The following is a 22,365-nucleotide window of genomic DNA, read 5'->3' on the forward strand; positions in this document are numbered from 1 at the left end:
TTGGTTGTGCTCGATGAACTCCTGATTTTCGTGTCAACCAAACGAAAGATTGTGGAATCATTGGTGAAGATTATTCACTTCTACTTTTTGGTCATAAAATTTAGCTAACTTTATTATATTAATCATTCCTCATGATCAGTAGGTGTGTATATAAATTCATTTTTATATTTCACAATTTTCCAATGTTTGTTTTAACGAGCGTACAATATGAGTGTTTAAAAATATAATTACAAAAACGTATCTAACTCCATGTAAGTTAATAAACAAACCAAAAGCTTATAAGTTCTATTAACATAGGAGTTATCTCACTACACATTGATGACATATTAATCCTCATCTTCATGCAGCCTTAGTACACCATGAGACATCAACATATTTTTTGCCTTTGGGTTAACAATTTACCAAACAAAATCAGTGGATCCAAAAATACATTTGAATGAGTTCAAACTCGAGCAAAACTTATTCCTAACCTCGTGGTTAAATGCACCAGCATCAACAGCCATGGTACTTGGTTCAATGTGTCCAAATCCAAATTGTTGCAGTTATGTGAATTTAGTTTGTTGGCATTTGTACCGGCCTTCTTCCTAGCCTGGTGGATAATTGTGGATTGTGGAAGCATTATTCCCTTAGTTCCATGTTCGAAGGCTGGTATCCGTTGAGATGGCGACTTTGATGAATCATGATTGCATGTGTATGTGCGTACGTGTGGGTGTGTGTATACATATATATACATATATGTTTGTACCATATATTAGGCCTCCGTATAAATACTCGGGGGACTCAAATGTAATTATGTAATAAAGGAATGAGCAAATATGTAAAAATGGGAGGAGCCCTTATTCTATAAAGAGGCCTCTTCACCCTTACAAACCCTAAGGCTCAGAAGCCTCATCACATCCCCTAAGCTTTAAGCTCTCTCATGCTCTCACTCTCATATTCAGAGCTCTCTCTCCCTCAGAAATACAATATCAGTGTGGACGTAGCCCAAACCTTGGAGTGAACCACGATACATCTTGTGTTATTTACTTTCTTGCAAATTCACGGTCGGATTTACGTTGTTCCAAGACCCCTCCGATTTTGTGCATCAACATTTGGCGCCATTTGTGGGAATTGACACGAAAAGTTATGCCAGTTCTCTCTCAACTTTTCACCTCCGCTGTGAATCTGCAAAATCATAAAAAAAACCCAGAAACAGAAAAGATCCAAATCTCAAACACTTTTATCCTCCGCAGGGATTTCACCGTCCCCAACAAAAGGACTCCGTAACAAAAGCGATTTCATAGGGATTTCACCCCAACTAACACTATGATTTCCAAAGCTACAAGCTAAGCTTATCTTTTGCTTTTTCGCAGTCCCTAACAAAAGCTACAGATCTGTCTGGTGGTCTTGCCCTCCGCAGAGACATTCAAGATGCCGTTAGTGTCAATATCGAAGCAGACGGTGATCTGGGGTACTCCTCTGGGTGCAGTTGGGATTCCGGAGAGCTCAAATTTTCCGAGCAAGTTGTTATCCTTGGTCCTGGTTCTCTCTCCTTCATACACCTGGATCAAAACTCTGGGCTGGTTGTCGGAGTAGGTTGAGAAGACCTGTTCCTTCTTGGTGGGGATGGTGATGCCTACGGTGCTGCAGTTTAGGCCACCATTCTTAGCGGAGAGGGCAACGAGAAGGTTCAGGACCAGCCCGCTTCCCCCACGCAGACATATATGTTTGCTTCCTTATCTTTTCCCCCACTAAAATATCTCTCTCTTTGGCCTTTATTTTATAAAAATATCTCATCCCTCCTCCATTCAGATTCTATGTTAAATTCCTTTATGCTCATAATTTCTAGCTGATGATATCACTCCAAGAACCTCAGTATTCTATAAACCAAAAACCTACTTCAAAGATATACTTTTGAGGATTGAAAAGCTGTTGCGAGTTCAGCCATGGCGCCTACTACGAAATCGAACGGAAAAACAATCATAGACTCCGCCATTTCATCCAAGATTCCGGCGACTGTAAACCCTTTAACCGAAGAGTCGTCGCAGATTACTTCCAACATCAATTACCACGTGAAATTCAGCCCCAACTTCTCGCCGTTCAAGTTCGAGCCGGAGCAAGCCTACTACGCGACAACTAACAGCGTCCGTGATCGGCTGATCCAGCAATGGAACGAGACGTACCTACATTTCCACAAGTAGAATCCCAAGCAGACATATTACTTGTCCATGGAGTATCTTCAAGGACGAGCCTTGACCAATATGATCGGGAATTTGAATGTTCAGAGTGCTAATGCTGATCGCCGAACCCGTCGCCGACATTATTCAGACGTACCTGTGAACTCGGTTTCTGACCCCGTCGCCGACATGTTCAAATTGAGCTTTGGTGGAGTGTTTCGCCGACGCCGGAGGTACTCCAACGGGAGCATGGGGAAGGCGTTAAGGAGCTTCATACGAGGGAGGACGGGAAGGTCCTGATGCTCAAGGACATGTGTAAGCCTCTCCTGGTTCCCTGCTACGACATGAAAAGTTCCGCCCCGTTCGTGTTCTCCTGAGCCAACGCGTCCGAGTCAGCGATATCATTGTGATATCGACCGTGGGTCCCTGCAAACATCAGGCTAAACCAAGATCAAGGCTGTTATCAAAGAGGAGTCTGAGGGCAAGCTGAAGGGTATCTTGGGATACACCGAAGATGATGTGGTGTCCACCAACTTCATTGGTGACAGCAGGTAAAATATTAAATCCATTTTTTATGAATGTGGTATTGTGATCTGTTTTTTCGAAAGAGGAGCTGCAACAGACGTTGAGGAGCTTCTTCCATATTCACATGGATATATCGAGCTAAAAAAAAAAAAAAAAAAAAAAAGGCAAGCCTAAAATTATTCGGCAACCTGCCGCTATTACCACCAACCTAGTGATCAAAAGTACGTCCAGTACTTCAAAATTATACATGAGCATTACTCATGTCAATCATACATAAACATTCATGAGCATCACTCATGTCAATTATACATAAACATTCATGAGCATCACTCATGTCAACATTCATGAGCACCACTCATGTCAACATTCATGAGCATCACTCATGTTAACATCCATGAGCATCACTCATGTCAATCAGCTTCAAAAGCTTCATTTACAAAGCTCTAGCTTCAAAAGCTTCATTTACAAAAGCTCTAGCTTCAAAAGCTTCATTTACAAAAGCTCCAGCTTCAAAAGCTTCATTTACAAAAGCTCTAGCTTCAAAAGTTTCATTTACAGAGCTCTAGTTTCAAAAGCTTCATTTCCAAAAGCTCTAGCTTCAAAAGTTTCTTTGACAAAAGCTCCAGCTTCAAAAGCTTCATTTACAAAAGTTTTAGCTTCAAAAGCTTCATTTACAGAGCTCTAGCTTCAAAAGCTTCATTTACAAAAGCTCTAGCTTCAAAAGCTTCATTTATAGAGCTCCAGCTTCAAAAGTTTCTTTGACAAAAGCTTCATTTACAGAGCTCTAGCTTCAAAAGCTTCATTTACAAAAGCTCCAGCTTCAAAGCTTCACTTGCAAAGCTTTACCTATAAAGCTTTACCTACAAAGCTTCAGTGCAGGGTATATAAATACCACCTCCGAACAACTGCCACTTCGGCCTATACATGGATTCAATTTGAAGTCTCCAGCCAACAGACTCTATTGACCGAATACTTGGGGGACTACACCATGTACCATATATTGGGCCTCATGAAAAATACTTGGGGGACTTAGCCAATTATTTATGTATTGAGGAGCGAGCCCTTATTTTATAAAATGGACTCCCTCACCATCATTAGAGAGCATCAACTCTAGCCTATTATTCATGTATTGAGGAGCGAGCCCTTATTCTATAAAAGAGACTCCCTCACCATCATTAGAGAGCATCGCCACCTACTAAGCAACCGCCTCGCCACGAGCATTAACTCTAACCCATCATTTATGTATTGAGGAGCAAGCCCTTATTCTATAAAAGGGACTCCCTCACCTTCAAAACCTAGCCAACCAAGGCAACATAAGCCGCAAGTAGAGCAGCCTCGCAACATGTGCTACTTCTAGTTGAGCATCATTTCAGATTGAGCACCGCCTCATATCGAGTATCAGTTCATGATGACATCTAGTTACTTCGACCCACACATGGACTGAATTTCAAGTCTCCAGCCAAAAGATTTTCTTGATTGAAGACTTAGGGGACTACTATTTGTACCATATATTAGGCCTTCGTATAAATACTCGGGGGACTCAAATGTAATTATGTAATAAAGGAAGGGGCAAATATGTAAAAAGTGGAGGAGCCCTTATTTTATAAAAGGGCCTCCTCACCCTCACAAACCCTAAGGCTCAGAAGCCTCATCACATCCCCTAAGCTCTAAGCTCTCTCATGCTCTCACTCTCATATTCAGAGCTCTCTCTCCCTAAAAAATACAATATCAGTGTGGACATAACCCAAACCTTGGGGTGAACCATGAAACATCTTGTGTTATTTATTTTCTTGCAGATTCACGGTCGGATTTACGTTGTTCCAAGACCCCTTCGGTTTTGTGCATCAACAATATATATATATATATATATATATATATATATATATATATATTTCAATAGCATGAGGTATTTCACCTCTGTTTTTTTATAACATATTTGTTTTTTTCCCTTCTGTTTTATTTTATTTTATTTACTAGGTTAGCACCAATCTAACCAAATCACATTTTAATAAACAACAGAGAAAAGCTTGGTTATATGCATTCTATTGTTACATGCATTTTATTTACTAGGCTATCATTATCTTCGTTACCTCGGTTTGGGAACGGAAGTACAAGAGAATTAGTGTTGAATTTCTATTAATTAGCAATTCTTTCATCTAAACACAATGTTAATTATTTCTTTTCAATTATTTGAGTTTTAGTCCAACTATACCAAGAGCATTCAGTCATAGTAATAGACTAGTAATATGCTTGGGCAATGCTGCGGGACTTGAATGCACTAGCCTTAACTACATGAATAAAACACATTTAACTTGAAAAACATTCAACATAATCATGACTGAACACAAAGGATAGATCTAGGAAATTATAAAAAGCATTGTAACCATAGATCCAGGAAATTATAAAAATCCATCCAGTCAAGAGACAATATAATACTTGTGGGAATGTGAGTATGCAACCAAGAATCTAAGATATACTTGACTTGCAATTCCATTATAATTTCACACACAAAAAAGATCAAATTTTGATTGAAACATCAAAGAAAACAATCTCATCTGTTACAGATTGGACCAACTAAATAAAGAATCTCAATATGATTTTCAACCTAACTATAAAAAAAAGAGTTGTATAACAACGCAATCAACATTATATGAACTCAACTAAAAAGAAACTGATTGCATGTTATAAATTCCATAGGTAATTTGATTTTGCAAAATTAAAAAGAGTCTAAGAATATTGAAAATTACTAAACCCCATCACAACAAACCCATACTCATACCTCCCTTATCCATTTCCTTCAACCCTTGCAGAAAATCCTCCCATCTCTCTCACCCTTGTCCCATCTCTCTGTCTGTGCAAATCGCAGAAAACAAACCCTAAACCAAATCCCTGAAATCCATCACCTAAATCCTCCCATATCTCTCTTGGACACTCCTTATCTCTGACTCTGCAAACCCTAAACCAAATCTCCAAATCCTATCTTGGAACCCCCCTCATCTCTATGCCAATAGCACAAATAAAAACTTAAACCTAATCATTCAAATCCCACCAAAACCTAATCCTTGAAATCCCACCCAAACCTAATCCATGAAACCTCTTGTCTCAGACACCTAACACCTCTCTCCCTCAGATAGCCCTAAACGAAGTGCCTCGTAGCATCGAATCGGCTTTCAACATCCCCAGGTGAGATTGAGACTACTTTTCATATTTTCATTTTAATGTACCAGCAAAGAAACGATAGTATATTCCAAAATTAGCAATTTACAGAGAAATATAAATATTGTTTTCAAGGAATTAATATGATTGCAAATGTAATAGCTCCATACATAGTGAGGTAGGATAAATGATGGAAGAGGCACTGAAATTTGAGGTCTTTATGTTGAGAAGAGTTAATAGCATTGATCAATATATGGATATCTTGCATATATCTACAGTTCAAGCTCCGAACAAAGTATCAATTTATTAGCAATTGTGACATTCATTATTCCCAAAAAAGTTATTGATTCACAAATAAACAAATGAAAGTAATTGGAAAAGAAATAGTTACCACATGCTGGCTGAATCCGAACTCAAAAATACCACGATATTTTCCCAGCGATGATCACAGAGAGATTGCTGCCTGGGACTTCTGTCCATCCCTTGAATAATGTCATGAACTTATTTATAGGATAAATGTGTGTGTACCCAAGAACTACACTTAAACAACCACAAAGATTCAAACTTCCACAGTAAATACGATCTACAACTAATAAAACAATAATCGACTGGAAATCACATATAAACCCAAATGAATCTGAACCCACCAAGCAAAACTAAAAAACACGCTAAATAGACAATCAATCAAACAGAACCAAATAGGGGTTCAGATAAATTTTTTGTTATTGTTTCTCTCTTTCATGCAAGCTTACATCGGTAAAGGAAGCCAGAGATTTTAAACTTTTACCCTAGGTCTGAGATCCTCAAGTTGTGTACTCTCCAACCGGTTCCAAAAAACAAAAAGCACTGTATCCTGGAAAAGCACCAATATTTAGACATTTGCACAACTAATTGTGCACTAAAGTGAATTCAACATAGAAACTTCTACAATTTCACATGTTTCCTAAAATTACCCAACTACGTGTTCATAGAAGGTGAAACTTTTTCTAAAGTCCAAGAACAATATCAAAGTTCAAGAAGCAAATATCGCACTAATACTAAATATCCATACAAAAATATCTTCATTTGAGCAATATCTCCCTAAATTTAGCATCCATTATGTTCATACATGTTGAAAAACACGCCCTCTAGACCTTGTTGTTTAATGTGACCAACAGCAATAGACTAAACTAGAAAATATAGAAAAACTTAGAAACAGACAAGAATTATACTGGTTCGGCAGAACTTTTGCCTACGTCCAGTTGTGATTTTTCTAGGTAAACAAATCACCGCTCCTTTGATTAATAATAGAGATTACAAAACTTTTGCAAACCCTACAACTAATCTCAAAACTCTCGGATGTCTCTGGGTATTTTCTCTCTAAAAAATTAAGCATTGCCGCACCCTATTTATAGGCATAGGGTCCGCTTACATGTCCCAAGGTTGATTGAATTCCTATTTCTAAGTGGACTAGGAAATTACACTTATCCAAATCCAAATAGACTTCTAAAATCCAAACCTAAATTGAATAAGGAAAATTGAAATTCTTTCCTAATCCCTCTAGGACAAGAATAGGTATACCTCTAATTTTCCTATAACAATCCTAAACCAATTAGGACATATTTGACAAGCCAAAATCCTAACAATCTTCACCTTGGTGAGTCAAACCAAGTCTTGATCGTTGCACCCCAGAGTATCTTTGAACCTTCTTAAAGCAGCTCTGGAAATCTTCAAGAGTCTTCACCTCGACAATCTTCTTCTTGCCTCATTGCACCTCAAGTGAGAAGGTGCTCCACTTAAATCAATCAACAAGATTGATCAAGTTCAAGCAATGCTTGAACTTCTTGGCCAGCACTATCTTTGTAAGAAAATCTGCGACATTGTCATCCGTATGAATCTTTTCAATCCAAATTTCCTTAGACTCCACCCAATCTCTGATTATGTGATACCTTGCTTCAATATGCTTTAATCTTCTAGAAGATACTTGATTCTTTGCCAAGTGAATGGCACTTTGACTATCACACTTAAGCTTCACACAATCTTGAGTGATTCCAATTTGACTTACCAAGCCACTAAGCCAAATCGTTTCCTTTCCAGCTTCGGCTAATGCAATATACTCTGCCTTTGCGGTCGACAAAGCTGTAATTAGTTGCAGTAGTGCCCTCCAACTGATTGGCCCTCCTGCGCATGTAAACACATAACCAGAAGTTGACATTTTCTTGTCCAAGTCCTCTGCATAATCGACATCCACATATCCTAACACCCCTGCACTTTCTTTTTGCCTCTCAAACATAATCCTTTGTCACCAAGAACCCTTCAAATGACGCAAAATCCCCTTGACTGCATCCCAATGTTGCTTTCTTGGATTTGCCATGTATCTGGAAACGACACTAATTGTTTGAGCTATATCGGGACGTGTGCATACCATTCCATACATGAGGCAGCCCACAACATTAGCATAAGGCACATTTTTCATTATTTGTTGCTCTCCCTCGGACTTAGGGCACTGTTGCCCACTTAACCTGAAGTGAGTCGCCAAAGGAGTCGAAACTACCTTTGCTTCTTTCATGTTGAACTTCTCAAGAACCTTATGAATATACTTAGCTTATGATATCCAGATCCTTCCAGGGGTCCCATCTCTCTGAATTTCCATGCCAAAGATCTTCTGTGCAGCACCTAGATCCTTCATATCGAACTCCTTGCCCAACATCTTTTTCAAGTCTTGAATTATAGACTTGTGTTGATAAGCAATTAGCATGTCATCCACATATAGCAATAGCAATATGAGCATCCCATCTTGAAACACATGATAGTACACGCAACAATCATATAAACATCTTCTAAAATTGATTTTCAACATGAATGAATCAAACCTCTTATACCACTGTCTTGAAGACTGTTTCAAGCCATATAGGGACTTCCTTAGCTGACATACTAGGTTATATTTCCCATATTTAACAAACCCTTCTGGTTAAGCCATGAAAATCGTCTCCTCTAGATCTCCATGAAGAAACGCTGTATTCACATCCATCTACTCAATCTCCATGTCATGCTGAGCTGCCATTGCTAAAAACAATCTGATAGAAGTATGCTTAACTACAGCTGAAAGGATCTCATCATAATCTACCCATTCCTTTTGTAAGTACCCTTTAGCCACGAGCCTCGCTTTGAATCTCATGGCATCTTGTTCATGTAGTCCTTCCTTTTTGCTAGATACCCATTTGCATCCAACTAGCTTTCTGTCTTTGGGCTTAGGAACCAACTCCCAAACAGAGTTATCGTAAAGAGACTCCATATCTTTTGTCATAGCACCCTGAGCTTGGAATAGTCCACCAGCTTCTCAGACCATACCTCTTCTGCAATCTTAAAGCAGAGAATTGTAGATGGTGACTTGTTAATCAAATAACTTGCATGATTAACAGCCTCTGCCGAAAAACTATCAGGCAATCCTACATGAAATCGCATGCTCATCTATCTCCATGAGAGTTCGGTTTGTCCTCTCAGCAGCTCCATTTTGTTGGGGATTCTTCTTTATTGTGAAGTGCCTTATGATGCCTTCCTGCTTACAGTAATCGGTGAACTCATTACTTGTATATTCACCTTCATTGTCACTTCTCAGGTACTTGATCTTTCTTCCAGTTTGATTCTCTGTTTCTGTTTTCCATTCCTTAAACTTTGCAAAAACCTCGAATTTCTACTTAATGAAATAAACCCAAACCTTCCTAGAAAAATCATCCATGAAAGTAGCAAAATACTTGGCTCCATCATTTGATTTAGTTGGTGCAGGGCCCCAAATATCTGAGTGAATATAGTTAAGTTGCTTCTTGCTTCGGTTATTTGCACTGCTACTTGCGAATGATACCTTTCTTTGCTTTTTGAGAACACAGTATTCACAAAAGTCCAGTTTGCAAGATGACACGTCTTCCAGGCCTTGCTTGTGTAATTCTTACAACCCTTTTCTGACATATGTGCCTAAGCCTATGATGCCAAAGTTCAGTCTTGTCTTCTACACTCTAATTTATATAGTGGTCCCAATTAACTTCTACAACTTATTGGGCTGTAGGTCACCCTGCATTACCACTAGTGATCATTTAGTTACCCTGAGTCTTCCTTCTTTAGGTTTACACCCATAACTGGCCTCATCTAAAGTACCCATGGAAATCAAATTCTTTCTTATTCTAGGGACATACCTGACGGCCCCTAAAGCTTGTATCATCTCATTGACCATTTTGATTCAAACAGTACCGATTCCTCTTACAGTACATAAAGAATCGTCCCCCATTAAGACTTCCCCACTGCTGACTTCCTTGTAAGTATCAAACCATTCTTTTACTGCACACATATGAAACGTGTATCCGGTATCCAAAATCCAATTTGTGAAAGCCTCGGAGCCCGATGTTACTTAAAGAAGCTCCCCGTCACTCTTATGCTCGGTGATTGCACTAGCTGAACATGAGCTTCCTTCCATCTTGGTTTTTTTCCCTTTCCAAATCTTGCAGTTCCTCTTTCAATGATCAGCTGAACCACATTCGAAACAACCTTCCATCTTTTCCTTTTTCTTCTTGGATTTTGACCTACCTCTTTTGCCGGTTTTCTCTTCCCTTGTCTTGTCCCGCCCCTCTCCTTGCCTTTGGCATAAAGGCCTTGAAAGCTTTCAGTTATATCATCCAATTTAGCATATGACTCAAGAGCTTGAATTACGTCTTCAAGCTTCAGGGACTTTTTTCCAAACATTAGAGTTGTTCGAAAATACTTGAAAGACGAAGGTAGAGATCTCAGCAAGATGATAGCCATATCATCATCTTTGTAAGTTTCTTTGACCTTCTGAAGATTAGCTATGCAATTCTGGAACCTGCAAACATGATCTTCAATATCACCTCATTATTCTAGTTAAAGCTCGAATAGTTCATCCTTTAGAAAAAGTTTATTGGACACGGTTTTGCCCATATAAACATTCTCCAACTTCTCCCATGCTTCATGGGCAGTCATTTTTTCGATGATGTGTGACCGAACTGATCTTGGGAGATGGATATCAATGAAACTCTTGGCCTTCTTAAGAACCTTAGTCCATACTGCTTCTGTCATGTTTTCCGACTTCTCATCATCGAGTGCATCGTCCAAATCATATTGTATTAGTACGTTCTTCATCATCCTTTGCCAATCCATAAAGTCATCATTGCCGTCAAAGGGCTTTAACGCGGGCCCTGGATTTGCATTCATCTTCCTTTTTTACATCGTAGAACACCTTGATCCTAGCTTTTGATACCAATTGTTGAAAAATACGCCCTTTAGACCTTGTTCTTTAATGTAACCAACGACAATAGACTAAACTAGCAAATATAGAAAAACTTAGAAACACACCAAAAGTGGACTGGTTCGGAAGAACTTTTGTCTACATCCAGTTGTGATTTCTCTAGGTAAAGAAATCATCGCTCCTTTGATTAATAATAGAGATTACAGAACTTTTGCAAACCCTAGAACTAATCTCAAAACTCTCGGCTATCTCTGGTTGTTTTCTCTCTAAAAAATTAAGCATTGCCACACCCTATTTCTAAGTGGACTAGTAAATTATACTTATCCAAATCCAAATAGACTTCTAGAAATCCAAACCTAAATTGAATAAGGAAAACTGAAATTCTTTCCTAATCCCTCTAGGATAAGAATCGGCATACCTCTAATTTTCCTAAAACAATCCTAAACCAATTAGGACATATTTGACGAGCCAAAATCCTAACAATACATTCATAAATTCATTGCTAACAGCAAAATAAGGTCAAAAATGGACCAACAAGACCTCTTGCATTCAAATTTTTTAACCCAAAAGTCAAATAAATTCAACAAAAATTTGATATTTTGAATTTCCAATTTTATATCCTTTCAAAAACTAAATTTTTCACATTCCCAAAAATTGAAAATCCAATCTTTAGGAGAAATCCATGAGAGCATGCAGTTGTATCAGTCAAAATATATTCCTTACCTCAACTAATTGGATAAACCAGTAGATCTAATTATTATGTAATTACACATCTAGAGCTATCAGCTATCAACTAATTGGATTAAACAAAATGTGTGAATCTAAAATTAGAGAGAGAGAGAGAGAGAGAGAGAGAGAGAGAGAGAAGAAAGCCTCTACTCAGCAAAAATAGCTAGGAATAAAAAGAACACTTACTGAGTTGCTGGCTTTTGTCATTTCTTACTTCTTAAGTCCCCAAGTCCAGCTTTCAACTTGGTAAAAAGCAAAACAAAAAACAATAAAGGAAATTAGGTAGATTGGAGAGCGAGAGAGAGAGAGAGAAAGAGAGAGAAAGAGCCTCCACTCAGCAAAAATAGCTAGGAATAAAAATAACACTTACTGAGTTGCTGGCTTTTGTCATTTCTTACTTCTTGAGTCCCCAAGTCCAGCATTCAACTTGGTAAAAAGCAAACAAAAAACAATAAAGGAAATTAGGTAGATTGGTCAGCGCAAACTAAAAGTCCAAGAGAGAGCTTGCAATCATCCCTCATCTAACCCAGCATCAATGACTTCGATTGACACCAAGGTCCGAGTCTGATCAACAACAACAACAACAACAACAAAGCCTTTTCCCACTAAGTGGGGTCGGCTATATGAATCCTAAAACGCCATTGCGCTCAGTTTTGTGTCATGTCCTCCATTAGATCCAAGTACTCTAAGTCTTTTCTTAAGGTCTCTTCCAAAGTTTTCCTAGGTCTTCCTCTACCCCTTCGGCCCTGAACCTCTGTCCCGTAGTCACATCTTCGAACCGGAGCGTCAGTAGGCATTCTTTGCACATGTCCAAACCACCGTAACCGATTTTCTCTCCTCTTTCCTTCAATTTCGGCTACTCCTACTTTACCTCGGATATCCTCATTCCTAATCTTATCCTTTCTCGTGTGCCCACACATCCAACGAAGCATCCTCATCCTCATCTCGCGTGCCATATAGCATCGCCGGCTTTATTGTCGTCCTATAAACTTTTCCCTTGAGCTTCAGTGGCCTACGACGATCACACAACACGCCGTATGCACTCTTCCACTTCATCCATCCAGCTTGTATTCTATGGGTGAGATCTCCATTCTTTTGCAAGATAGATCCTAGGTAGTGAAAACGGTCGCTCTTTGGTATTTCCTAATCTCCGATCCTCACCCCTAACTCATTTTGGCCTCCGTTTGCACTGAACTTGCACTTCATATATTCTATCTTTGATCGGCTTAGGCGAAAACCTTTAGATACCAACACTTCTCTCCAAAGGTTAAGCTTCGCGTTTACCCCTTCCTGCGTTTCATCTATCAACACTATATCGTTTGCGAAAAACATACACCAAAGAATATCATCTTAAATATTAAGTTTGTGATCTTCGCTAGATTGCTCCGGTCATTAGTGTGGATAAGTATGTAAATGGATAGAGACAGGAAGCAAACACAAAATGTACGTGGTTCACCCAGATTTGCTACGTCCACGGAGTAAAGGAGTTCTCATTAATTGTGAAAGGTTTACACAGTACATAGGTTCAAGCTCTCCTTTAGTGAGTACAAGTAAATGATTTAGTACAAATGACATTAGGAAATATTATGGGAGAATGATCTTGTAATCACGAAATTTTTAAGTACCGAAGTGTGGTATCGTCTTCACTTGCCTTATCTGTCTCATAGGTAGATGTGGCATCTTCTTTGGAAGTACTCTTCCTCCCTCCAGGGGTGGTATCTTTAACTGGTGGAGATGCACAAGGTAATGTATCAATTTCACTTGACGCTTACTTGTAGTTTCAGGCTTGTTCAAGCGCGATACAAACCATGTAGTAGGAGTCTCCCAAGTCGCCGAGCTAGGGGATCTGCTGAAAGAGGTGATAGACAAGGTAAGCAATCAGAGCTCCAAGCAATCAGTCCCAGATCAGAAGTTTGATTTCGAGTTCTGGCTGATTGTTATCCTTCTCCTTATCTTGCAGGCAACATGAAGGATAAAGAGAAGAAAAGGAGAAAAGGTGATATGAGATACTTTTGCTTTTGAAGAAGTAACTTTCAACAGGCTTATTCTTGAACTGGGCTGGAGGGTTTTCTGGTTTCCGCCAGAGTATAAGGTCGACTGAAGAATTTGAGGGTCAAAACAAGTCCATTAAATCTAAAGTACGTTCAACCCTGCTGATATAGGATACTTTTGATGTTGACAAAGTAGTGGATGTATCGGCACGTGTTCTGTTGCGCTTGTCTCCACATGCTTCCTTGTATCCTTCTCACTTACCCTATTTGTTCCTCAGGCAGATGTGGTATCTTCTCGGGAAGCATAAGATGTTGAAGATGAGTACTTGAGAGCAATGTCAGGTAAGTAATCAGGTAAGGGGTTCCAGGCAGTCAGTTCCGGACTAGAAGCTTGATTCCAAGTGCTGACTAATTGCTCTCTTTCTCATTGTCTTGCAGGTAAGAACAAGGCCAAAGGAAAAGACAGGAAAAAAGCATGATATGGGATACTCTTGCTTTTAACCCTGATGATATGAGATATTCTTGCTCTAGTGTAGCTTGTTTACAGAGGTATTCTCGGGGGGAAAGAAAGCTGAGTATTTCGAGAGGCTTCGTTGGGAGTGCCCTGTCAGATATGAGGAAGAGTTGAGCATTTTTGCAGGTCTGCCTGTTCGTTGAGGATAGAGGTCGACATATATAGGAGTCTCCCTAACAACAAGGAGTAATGTTATTCCTTTACCCTGCTTGGTCATAGCACGGTAATGGGAGCTGCCAGCTTCACGTGTTTTAACTCTGTCAGAGCACTTTGAAAAAGTGGTCTGTGGTATCTGGAAAGATGATGTTACGTGTGAAGATTACAGACAAGCTTTATCCAAGAAGATTTGGCTCTCGAAGTTGAGAAAGCGGTGTGAGGATTACAGACAAGCTTTATTTAAGGGGCTCTCGAAGTTGAGAAAGCGGTGCCTCTTCGGTTTTCGAACAAGCAATCCTGTCGGGGATCTGTCTCTCGAGATTCGGAGAACGGTGCCTCTTCGATGTTTGAGAAAGCAATCCTGCTAGGAGTCTGGCTCTCGAGATTAGGAGAGCGGTGTCTCGTCGCTTTTTGAGAAAGTAATCATGTTGGGAGTTTGGCTCTCGAGATTCGGAGGGCGGTGCCTCTTCGATCTTGAAGCAAGCAATCTTGTTGGGAGTGTTTTCTCGAATGTGAGTAAAGGTTTGGCCTGTTTGCTAGTCTACCTTGCCACGGAGCACAGAGGTTGACACACAGGGACTTTCCAATTATCCAGCAGTGGTCCTGTTCATTTACCCTTGTGGGTAATAATATGGTAGCTAGACCTTCAAAATTTATGTGTCTAAACTTTGTTAGTGCTGTTTCTTTGCTATTCTTTTACCCTTCTTGGTCATAGCGATGTAATGAGAGCTGTAAGCTTCACGTGTCTAAACTTTGTCAGAGATTTTGGCAAAGTTATCTGTGGTACCCGTGAGCTGATGTTGCGTGTGGAAAGTGGATGATTGAACAGTAACATTCACGTGATTTCTACTTCACCAGAAATCTTCGACAAAATGCCCGTAATTTCCACAAAGTTGAGTGCCTGTTACAGGTGCTGACAAGGCTGAAAAAGCAAGTGCCTCTTCGATTTCTGAGATCGGCCCTCGTGGTCTCTGAGCAGCCCAGCTTTTGAGAAAGCAAGCGCCTCTTCAATTTCTGTGATCAACCTTCGTGGTCTTTGAGCAGCCCAGCTTTTGAGAAAGCAAACGCCTCTTCTTTTCCTGAGATCGGCCCTTGTGGTCTCTGAGCAGCCCAACTTTTGAGAAAGAAAACGCCTTTTCGATTTCTGAGCAGGCGCCTCTTTGATTTCTGAAGCTCCATCGAGTGCAGATTTTTATAGAGGCTAGTATTAAGTTCCAAAGCACACTTGAATCTCCACCAGTAGAAGCTCCCTTCTTGCATTTCTAAGATCTTGATTTATCCGACCTCTTCTCTCTTCAACACCTTTGAAAATGTCTAGCCCCTCCGACCGTCGTTTTGACTTGAACCTTGTTGAAGAGGCAACCACGCCTTCTCCAGACAACATATGGCGCACATCCTTCTTATCCCCTACTGGTCCTCTTACCGTTGGGGATTCCGTGATGAAGAATGATATGACCGCTGCGGTGGTGGCCAGGAACCTTCTCACTCCCAAAGATAACAAACTACTTTCCAAACGGTCTGATGAGTTGGCTGTTAAGGATTCTCTGGCTCTCAGTGTTCAGTGTGCAGGTTCTGTGTCTAATATGGCCCAACGCCTATTTGCTCGAACCCGCCAAGTTGAATCATTGGCGGCTGAAGTGATGAGTCTCAAACAGGAGATTAGAGGGATCAAGCATGAGAATAAACAGTTGCACCGGCTCGCACATGATTATGCTACAAACATGAAGAGGAAGCTTGACCAGATGAAGGAATCTGATGGTCAGATTTTACATGATCATCAGAGGTTTGTGGGTTTGTTCTAAAGGCATTTATTGCCTTCGTCTTCTGGGGCTGTACCGCGTAATGAAGCTCCAAATGATCAACCTCCGATGCCTCCTCTTTCTAGGGTGCTGTCCAGTACTGAGGCTCCGAATAATCCCCCTCCGGTGCCTTCTCTTTCTTGGGCTCTACTGACTGCTGAGGCTTCTCCTAAGCAACCTATATGAAGGCTCCCTTTTGTTTGTTTATTTTGACTCATGTATATGTACATATTTGTAACTTATTGGAGATATCAATAAATAAGCTTTGTTTCATTTCAACGTATTGTGTTAAATACACCAAAGCCTTCTTCGCTAAGTTCTTTGAATTTTTCTTTTGTTGAAGCTTGTATGTTGAAGCTTTGAGAGTGGAGCATGTAGGTTGAGGTAGTGTTCCCTTAATTTCCAAAGTGGGGAAAACTTCTCGATTGGAAACTTGAAAAATTCCAAGTCACTGAGTGGGGTCGGTTATATGAATCTTAAAACGCCTTTGTGCTCGATCCTGTGTCATGTCATCCGTTAGATCCAAGTACTCTAAGTCTTTTCTTAGAGTCTCTTCCAAAGTTTTCCTAGGTCTTCCTCTACCCCTTCGGCCCTGAACCTTTGTCTCGTAGTCGCATCTTCTAATCGAAGCGTCAGTAGGCCTTCTTTGCACATGTCCAAACCACCGTAACCGATTTTCTCTCAGCTTTCCTTCAATTTCGGCTACTCCTACTTTACCTCGGATATCCTCATTCCTAATCTTATCCTTTCTCGTGTGCCCACACATCCAACGAAGCATCCTCATCTCCGCTACACCCATTTTGTGTACGTGTTGATGCTTCACCGCCCAACATTCTGTGCCATACAGCATCACCGGCCTTATTGCCGTCCTATAGAATTTTCCCTTAAGCTTCAGTGGTATACGACGATCACACAACACGCCGGATGCATTCTTCCACTTCATCCATCCAGCTTGTATTCTATGGTTGAGATCTCCATCTAATTCTCCGTTCTTTTGCAAGATAGATCCTAGGTAGCGAAAACGGTCGCTCTTTGGGATTTCCTGATCTCTGATCCTTACCCCTAACTCATTTTGGCCTCCATTTGCACTGAACTTGCACTCCATATATTCTGTCTTTGATCGGCTTAGGTGAAAACCTTTAGATTCCAACACTTCTCTCCAAAGTTTAAGCTTCGAATTTACCCCTTCCTGAGTTTCATCTATCAACACTATATCGTCTGCGAAAAGCATACACCAAGGAATATCATCTTGAATATGTCCTGTTAACTCATCCATTACCAACGCAAAAATGTAAGGACTTAAGGATGAGCCTTGATGTAATCTTACAGTTATGGGGAAGCTTTCAGTTTGTCCTTCATGAGTTCTTACGGCAGTCTTTGCTCCTTCATACATATCCTTTATAGCTTGGATATATGCTACTCATACTCCTTTCTTCTCTAAAATCCTCCAAAGAATGTCTCTTGTGACCCTATCATACGCTTTTTCCAAATCTATAAAGACCATGTGTAAATCATTTTTCCCATCTCTATATCTTTCCATCAATCTTCGTAAGAGATAGATTGCCTCCATGGTTGAGCGCCCTGGCATGAACCCGAATTGGTTGTCCGAAACCCGTGTCTCTTGCCTCATTCTATGCTCAATGACTCTCTCCCAGAGCTTCATTGTATGACTCATTAGCTTAATACCCCTATAGTTCATGCAATTTTGTACGTCGCCCTTATTCTTGTAAATAGGCACCAAGGTGCTCTTTCGCCACTCGTTTGGCATCTTCTTCGTTTTCAAAATCCTATTGAAAAGGTCAGTGAGCCATGCTATACCTGTCTCTCCCAAGGCTTTCCACACTTCAATCGATATATCGTCTGGGCCCACTGCTTTTCTATGCTTTATCTTCTTCAAAGCTACAACCACTTCTTCCTTCCTGATTCGACGATAAAATGAGTAGTTTCTACACTCTTCTGAGTTACTTAACTCCCCTAAAGAAGTACTCCTTTCATGTCCTTCATTGAAAAGATTATGAAAATAACCTCTCCATCTGTCTTTGATCCCGTTCTCTGTAGCAAGAACCTTTCCATCCTCATCCTTGATGCACCTCACTTGGTTTAGGTCTTTTGTCTTCTTTTCCCTTGCTCTAGCTAGTTTATAGATATCCAACTCTCCTTCTTTGGTATCTAGTCGCTTATACATATCGTCATAAGCCGCTAACTTAGCTTCTCTCACAGCTTTCTTCGCCTCTTGCTTCGCTCTTCTGTACCTTTCACCATTTTCATCGGTCTTATCCTTGTATAAGGCTTTACAACATTCCTTCTTAGCATCCCACTTGCTAAAATCAATCCAATACCTGTTTCACAATTACAAAATATGTTGCAAACCAAAAATGGACAAAAAAGAAAAGAAGAAGCGTTCAAGAGATTAAGGCATTTAAATAATTAGACGAAGTAGACGGAGATCAGTAAAAAGTTTGGGAGGGAAGTAATAATCTCTGCAGTGGGTGCTCGGTAATAAAAATGACAACCGAAAATAAAAATTAAGCCAATAAGTTGTTTTCTTTTTTCTTTTCTTTTTTAATCTTAGATGTTTTGTAGAATGAAAATGCATCAAACCAATATTGTTATAAACTCATCAACTGAGAAAGGGAAGCAAGCAGAGGCCGCCGGAAACGAAAAAGTCAGTTTTGATATGAGCATTTCTGAAAAAAAAAGAGTCAGAGAACCTTAAAATCCCCAAAAACCCTAATTTATAAACTCCCAATCAAACCCAAAAAGGATAGAGGAAACCCAAATAAAGGGAAATTCAAGAAATTCAACATACGGTAAGACGCTTTCGGACGGCCAATGTAATTAAAAGCCTGCATACAGTTTGGTTAATTAACAAATAATGCAGGGCATTTTTCATTTCCAGCCAACTGTACGGACACATTATGTTTTTGCAAATGTGTATTTCACTTTCAAGTGAGAATGACTTAACAATTAGATTGTCATAAATCAAACACATCAAACAATTAATTATTTAATATTGGAACAATTCCTTTAAACCATGAACACTTAGTGTGGAGAAATTAGAAATTGAAATAAGCAGAAAACGACTTAGGTAAGAAGAGAAAATTAAAAAAATATTGTGATCAAAATAAGAACTCAGTTGAAAGTTCAACAGAAATATCAGTGGAAAATGCACTCACATACCAACTTGAAAGAAAACGTAGTGTTTAACGATTGCCCTAGGAATAGAAAAATGTAAACTATATATATAACGTTACATGGAAAATGAAGATTTACCTATAGACCGGTAATAGCAAAGTAAACAGAATACAACGCGAGTTAAGAGTGACAAAGAGGGAGAGAGATGAAAGATGAGTGAATAGTTAAAGCTAGAATTTTGCTTAGCATGTTCTACAAACTGAATTATTTAGCTATCACATCGACATGCTTGAAATGAACACTAAGCAAAAACGTGCTATTAAAAATAAGAGATGCAATATCACCAAAATTCATGATCATTATCCAAAACTCCAAAGTAAATATAAAATCAAATTAACACTTCTTTATTTTTAATCTCTGTCCTTGATATTTTGTATTGTGATAAGGTTTATACTAAATAATGGTTAAACCAAAATTTAATAATAAAAGTCACAGTAGAAGTTTAACATGAGAGAGTCATTCCATGATACAGAGGCAGGAGTGATAACAAGAACAAATGATTTCAAGAAAATGAAGATCAAAGAATTCAAGAAAGCTTGAGAACAGAGAAAGTCGATAAGCAGGAGAAAAGAAAATGACTAACTGTATTGAATGAATATCAAACGTTTTACAACTGCTTTTATAATACCCCACTTCTAACTAATTTGTCTATGCTGTAATCTTCCATATTTCTCCTTATTACATTCTAACCACTCAGTAACTGACACCTGTATTTCAGTTATTACCCTCCCTCAATCGCAGCTAGGGACACCAAGGCTGAGATTAATACAGTGCTTAACAAACACAGGACTATGAAGCCCTTTAGTAAGAATATCGGCAACCTGATTATCTGTGGAGACATAATGAACCACTATATATTTCTTTTGCACCCGTTCTCGAATGAAATGGTAATCAGTATCCAGGTGTTTAATTCTGGAATGGAAGACAAGATTTGTGCTAAGAGACAGTGCAGAGATATTATCACAGTGCAAATCAGGAGGAGCATGTAGGAACTGATTGAGATCTCTCATGAGTGTCCGTATCCAGCACACATCAGCTATGCAATTAGCAAGAGCTTTATATTCAGCCTCTGTGGAACTTCGAGACACAGAAGACTGCTTCTTTGACTGCCACGAAATGGGATTAGAACCAAGAAAGACTACATAGCCGGTAACTGACCTCCGTGTATTGATATCAGAGGCCCAATCAACATCTGAATACGCTGAAATGTGAATATCAGCATCGAAATGATATGTAAGTCCATAATGTAGAGTCCCCTGAAGATAGCGTAGTATCCGTTTGACCAAGAACATGTGTGCATCAGTTGGACGTGTCATATATTGACACACAACATGCACAGAGTGAGCTATATCAGGCCTCGTGAAAGTCAAATATTGAAGAGCTCCAACAATGCTTCTGTAAACACTCGGATCAGGCAAAGGTTCCCCCTCAGACACGAGTAACTGAGTATGAGGCTTGGCAGGTGTTGGTGCAGGTCTACAATTCTCCATTCCTGCTCTTTTGAGGAGTTCTTTTGCATATTTGGTCTGGCTAATAAACACATCTCCATTGCTTTTGTACTGAATATGCAACCCTAAGAAGTAAGTGAGCCTGACCATATCTTTCAAATCAAATATCTCACTGAGAGCAGTAATTACATTCTGGACTTTGATGACATTCGAACCCGTTAGGATTATATCATCTACATATAAGAGTAGAATGATAATATCGGTGCCATCTATCTTAATAAAAAGACTTGTGTCAGCTTGAGAGACTGTGAACCCCAGAGATGGTAACACACCTGTGAATTTAGCATTCCAGGCTCGTGGAGCCTGTTTAAGTCCATACAACGATTTAACAAGTTTGCAAACATGGTTCGAAACTCTCGAATCTACAAAACCTTATGGCTGCTTCATGTATATTTCTTCTTGTAATTCACCATGTAGGAATGCATTCTTAATATCGAGTTGTCTAAGTTCCCATTTGTAACTTGTAGCAAGTGCAAGGATTAACCTCACTGTAGTGTGGCGGACCACAGGACTAAATGTCTCGGAGTAATCAAGACCATGCTCATGTGTATACCCTTGAGCCACTAAACGTGCCTTGTACCTAGATATACTACCATCAGGATTTTTCTTCAACTTATATACCCATTTACTCCCAATAATGGTTCGGTTATGAGGAGGAGGGACAAGAATCCAAGTTCCTTGCCCTTTAAGAGCATCAAATTCATCATGCATAGCTTGTTGCCAATTTGAATTGGTAGCTGCTACTTTAAAATGTTTTGGTTCTTCGTAATCAACACTTTCAGCCAGAAGAGAAAATCCAGTATAACACAGAGAATCAACAGCAATTTGTAAAGACTGTATTTCAGGTAAGCTAGCATACAAGGTAGCATAATTTCTTCGCTCAATTGCTCCAGTTTGAAGTCTCGTGAGCATAGAATGAGTTCTAACATCAGCAGGAGGAATAGAACTAGAGGATTGATTCCAATCACTCTCAGAGATAAGAAGTAATACCTGAAGTTGTGCTGGATCGAGGATAGGCAACAAGGGTTGAGTGAGATCTTGTATGGGAGTAGACTGATATGATCGTAATGACTCAGATTCCTGTGTTTCAGATTCCTGTCTTTATGATAAAAGCGGTGATGTATCAGTAGACTCAGGCACATCAATATCTTGCTGCAATGAAGTAGTATCAGTCATAGATGGAACTTGATCTGTGTATCTTCTGTCATGTTCACTTGGATCTCTTAATTGAACTATAATTGGAGGAGAACGAACCGTGCGTGGTATACATCCACTACTGGACAACACTAAGGGTTTACACTTGGCAGGAAACACAGACTCATCATGAATAACATGCCTAGATAAGACCAATTTCTGAGATTGTAAATTGTAACAAATAACCCCTTTATATCCTGAAGCATATC

General features: G+C 39.5%; 1 long non-coding RNA gene across 1 annotated transcript; it reads right to left on the bottom strand.

Annotated features, from left to right (window-relative positions):
• Nucleotides 1-5,961: 5,961 nt before the first annotated feature.
• On the bottom strand, nucleotides 5,962-6,317 carry LOC126611569 (uncharacterized). The gene is made up of 2 exons (XR_007618900.1): nucleotides 6,229-6,317; nucleotides 5,962-6,109 (listed from the first exon to the last, which is right to left on the bottom strand). It is a non-coding gene; the product is annotated as an uncharacterized LOC126611569 (long non-coding RNA).
• Nucleotides 6,318-22,365: the final 16,048 nt, after the last annotated feature.

This window comes from Malus sylvestris, chromosome 17 (genome assembly GCF_916048215.2).
Source record: "Malus sylvestris chromosome 17, drMalSylv7.2, whole genome shotgun sequence".
Lineage (NCBI taxonomy): Eukaryota > Viridiplantae > Streptophyta > Magnoliopsida > Rosales > Rosaceae > Malus > Malus sylvestris.